The sequence below is a fragment of the Myotis lucifugus genome, unplaced genomic scaffold, assembly GCF_000147115.1.
Source record: "Myotis lucifugus unplaced genomic scaffold, Myoluc2.0 scaffold_5949, whole genome shotgun sequence".
NCBI lineage: Eukaryota > Metazoa > Chordata > Mammalia > Chiroptera > Vespertilionidae > Myotis > Myotis lucifugus.
In genome coordinates, this window is record NW_005876997.1 from 4,939 (window position 1) to 9,182 (window position 4,244).

Below are 4,244 nucleotides of genomic sequence, written 5' to 3' on the forward strand. Positions count from 1 at the left end.
AGCATCGCCTCCCTCCTTCCCTCTCATCAGACCTGCTGAAAAGCAGCCGTTCCTTCCTGAGCCCGCTTTCACTCACTTTTAATTTTCTTTAAAAAAAGAGAGAAAAGGCGACCGGGAATGAAACGTCAAGGTTTGGCCGAAACCCAGAGGGAATATTCATTTCAGCAAAATCCACTCCGGGCCGAGTCAAGGTGTGAGTGCGAAGCGCCCCGTTCAGCCTGAAGTTCCGCCCTCCTGCGCGTGGAGGCGGGGCCGCAGAATGTCAGGGGACACACGGGCGCCCAGGAAGGTGACCCCCGAAACAGAGAGCGGGTGGTTACGGAGACGGGCTCCTGGGGGGCTGCCGGGCTGGTGTGAACGTGAGACCTGGGAGGGGTCAGCCGGCCTCGCCCCGTGGGTCCCAGCTTGTCCCCGGCGGCTCTGCTGGGGGGAGGGGGTGTCACTAGCTGTCACCTGCGCCCTGAGTGCAGCCGGCGGTGTGACTGCCTCTCACACAGGTGCCTCGTGGGGCGGGGGCCGGGGGATCCATCAGCGCCTTCCAATTCCAGCCCCGGCAGCACCGACAGAGCGTCCGCGCTCCGCTCCGGGGCCGCCGTGAGGGAGCGGCCAGGAGGGCTCCCTTTCACTGCTCGCTGTTCATCCCTCCTCCCGGCCTTCCCTTCGGTAGCTGTTGAGGGACAAGCAGAGCACACGTGTCTGTGCGTGTACCTCTGTGTGCATGTGTCTGTGTGCACGTATCTGTGTGCACACGTGTGTATGTGCATGCACGTGCGTGTGTGCATGTATGCGTGGCTGTGTCTGTGGTCACATGGGCCACTTCAATGATAAATGGAAATCGGACACTAACTGTGTCATGTCGGGGATGAGGGCCCCGGCATGTCCGGGTGGCTTCCTCTCGGCAGAGCCCACGCCCCAGGGACTAGGCAGCAGGGGGTCGGTCACAGCCGCGCGGGCGATTTTTTTTCTTTATCCAGTGAAGCAAGCGGGTGGGGGTGCTCAGCGGCGGCCCCGGGAGGGACGGCGGCTCCGTTGGTGGGAACATGAGGCGTGTTGATGGCCACCCTCACGCCACTGGGGGGGGACCACGCCATGGCCCGCGGGGGCTGCTCCCAGAGCCGGCCCATCCGCCGGGCCCCGGGCCTGGGCTTTCCCACCACAATGAAGACTTTGGCCTGAACTCTGAGGTCAGAGGGGAGCCCTGCAGGCGACCAAGGCTGGGCCTCTCGTTCCCTGGCCCCCCAGCGTGAAACCCCCTCCTCTGATGTTCGGGGCGCCCACACGGTGCGAGTCTTCACAGCCTGATCCAGTCACAGAAGCAACGAGGTGGCGTGTACCCCCCCGGCCCCCGCTCGGCCCAGCGGGGGGGTCGGGTGCCCCTGCCCAGGGCTGAGGAGCAGGAGCGGGAGGAGTGGGCGGGCCGGCGGGCACAGGGCCTGCTTTGCTCACCGGGTCCCAGCAGCCGGGCCTGGGCCCTGCCCTTCTCCCAGCCTCCCGGACGCCCCGAGCTCCGCAGGCCCCGGACCTCCCGCTGCTGCTGACGTTTCAGTCATCCTGTCGTGGATCAGCAGCGGCTCCCGGGACTCAGCAGGATGAGACTGGAGGCCGCGTCCACCCGAGACCAGAGGCCGTGAGCCTCCCCGCCTCGTCCGTCTCCCAGAGGCGAGTGGTGGTGCTGAGGTGCTCCTGCATTTCCTTCTAACTCCTCAGCAGTGGCCTCGTAGCCCTGGCCGGTGGTTCAGTGGTTAGAGCGTTGGCCCAAGCAGTTAGGACCGAAGGGTCGTGGGTTCGAATCCCGGTCAAGGGCACGTACCTGGATTGCTGGTTCGATCCAAGGCCCTGGTCCGGGTCCGTGTGGGAGGCAACCAGTCTGTCTCTCACATCGATGTCTCTCTCTCCTTCCCTTCCACTCTCTCTAAAAAGCATCAATGGGAAAATGTCCTTGGTGAGGCTCCCTGCACCCCCCGCCCCCCCCCCACACACAGTGGCCGCCCGAGCGCGGTCTGCAGCGCGCCCTGGCACTGCTGCTTCCGGCCCACGTGGAGGAGCGTGGGTTCACCCTCCTGCGTGAAACGAATGAGTAAAACATAGGAAACAACTTCTTCAAGTCACCGGACGGCGGACAAGGAGGGCCAGGCTCGGGCCGCAGGGGCGGACATCCCAGGGGAGCCGGGGCCGGTGGGTAACAGGATGGGAGCCGGAGCCAAGGGCCCAGAGAGACCACGCGACTGGAGCACCCAGGACGGGGTGAGGGACAGGACAGGCGCACGGCACCCGCTGGGGCTCCCAGCCGAGGCCCAGGGCTGCGAACCGGCTCTGTGTCCAGTCCACGGGGTCCCCGCTACTGACCCTCCCAGTGATGAGCTTGGGCCGACGGTGGGGCCGGGTCTGCGTCCAGTCCACGAGGTCCCCGCCACTGACCCTCCCAGTGACGAGCTTGGGCTGACGGTGGGGCCGGGTCTGCGTCCAGTCCACGAGGTCCCCGCCACTGACCCTCCCAGTGACGAGCTTGGGCTGACGGTGGGGTCGGGTCTGCGTCCAGGGAAGTGTCCACTGAGCTGAGAGCAGGGAGGGGGGAGCAGGGAGCTGAGCTGAGCCGAGGGCGGGTGGGGGGGGAGGCACTGCCTGGGGACGCATCAGGTTCCAGGTCAAACGGCACCGACTGCCCCTCCATCTGGTGGAGCCTCAGCCAGGGGGTGACCTTCACCTCTGACCAGAGCTGTCAGGCTCCAGCCTCGGACAGACCTGCAGCCCAAGAAAACAGGGGAGGCGACGGCGCCCTCTAGTGGCCACTGACGCTGAGCTCCGCTCCAGGGCAGCGGCTGAGAGCAGATGCCAGGACCCGCAGGACAGAAGGAGGGAGCCATCATCCTGGGACCCGCCCCAGGAGGCCCTCACAGACAAACCGCCCGGGTGGAGGCGCAGGCAGACTCTCTGAGGACGCGTTTAAGTTCTACGACCTTTAATACATTTTATCATAAAAATTCAAACTCAGAAACTAGGAAACCTGGAAATCCCAACGTCTTTCACGAGGGCTGTGCCACCCTTCTGTGTTCACCGTCATCACTGTTACTATGGTTACTGTTTGCCTACAGAGAGGTGAGCTAGGGCTTCTAGAAGCTTCATCTTGGTCTCCACTTGATGTCCTTCACGCCTTGAAAATGTCTTTTCAGAGCAGTGTTGTCGGCCCACGGAGAGTTCAAACACGAGTCGTCATCATTTTCCTCCAGTTTCTGGAAAGAAATGTTTTATTGAGACGGAAGATGAGCCTGTAACCTCCTCCAGCCCAAGCAGATGCTTCTGGACTCTATGGGGGGCGCGGCGGGGAGGAGGCCTGGCAGGACCACAGCCTAGGCGAGGCCGAAGCTCTGGAAAGTCCCCCTGCAGCACTGCTGACCCCTGGGGGAAGCGTGTGTGTGTGTGTATGTATGTACATGTGTGCATGTGTGTGTGCACGTGTGTGTGCATGTGCATGTACATGTGTGTGGACACGGGCTCCCGCACCTTGAGCTCCTCCTGCCGGCGGTGGTAGAACAGCATCAGCTGCTTCTGCTCCTCGCTGCTGATCACCGGCTCCCGGGCGGGCGCGCCCTGTCCCCTCTGCGAAGACGGGAGAGCATGGTTAGGCCTGCGTCAGGGACGACCAGGAGGTGACAGTGAGCGTGTCACCTGCAGAGGTTAATAGGTCGACCGCGAGTCCCGGGGCCTGAGCTTCCGCCGCCCATGCTGGCCCCCGTGGAGGACAGACCAGGGCTGGCCCACGTCAGCCTGCAGCCCAGGGGGAGGGCAGATGGGAGATGGTTGGGCGCCGTGGCTACAACAGCCCTGCAGCGCCGACCCTCCTCCTAGATGGCAGCACCGGGGGCTGGGCCGGGCGCTCAGGCGGCTGTGCATTTCGAGAAGTATTTTCACTATTGTAGCCCTAGTTCTTTAAAAAAAAAATATTCTTTATTGATTTCAGAGAGGAAGGGAGAGGGAGAGATAGAAACATCAATGATGAGAGAGCCATTGATTGGCTGCCTCCTGCACGCCCCACACTGGGGATTGAGCCTGCAGCCCCGATATGTGCCTGTGACTGGAATCGAACCCAGGACACTTCGGCCCTCAGGCCAATGTGCTATCCACTGAGCAGACTGTTAGGGCAGCCCAAGTTCTTAATGTTGAAATTAACATGGCCAGCCCGTCCCCATGAGAACAAGCTCCCGACGCTGTCAATTACTCTGGATTCCCTTCAGTCGGGGAGGGAT

The 4,244-nt window shown here is 62.9% G+C and overlaps 1 long non-coding RNA gene across 1 annotated transcript; it reads right to left on the reverse strand.

Moving 5' to 3' along the window:
* Positions 1-2,942: 2,942 nt before the first annotated feature.
* Positions 2,943-3,635, reverse strand: LOC106695973. Its single transcript, XR_001346929.2, has 2 exons — positions 3,502-3,635; positions 2,943-3,230 (listed from the first exon to the last, which is right to left on the reverse strand). It is a non-coding gene; the product is annotated as an uncharacterized LOC106695973 (long non-coding RNA).
* Positions 3,636-4,244: the final 609 nt, after the last annotated feature.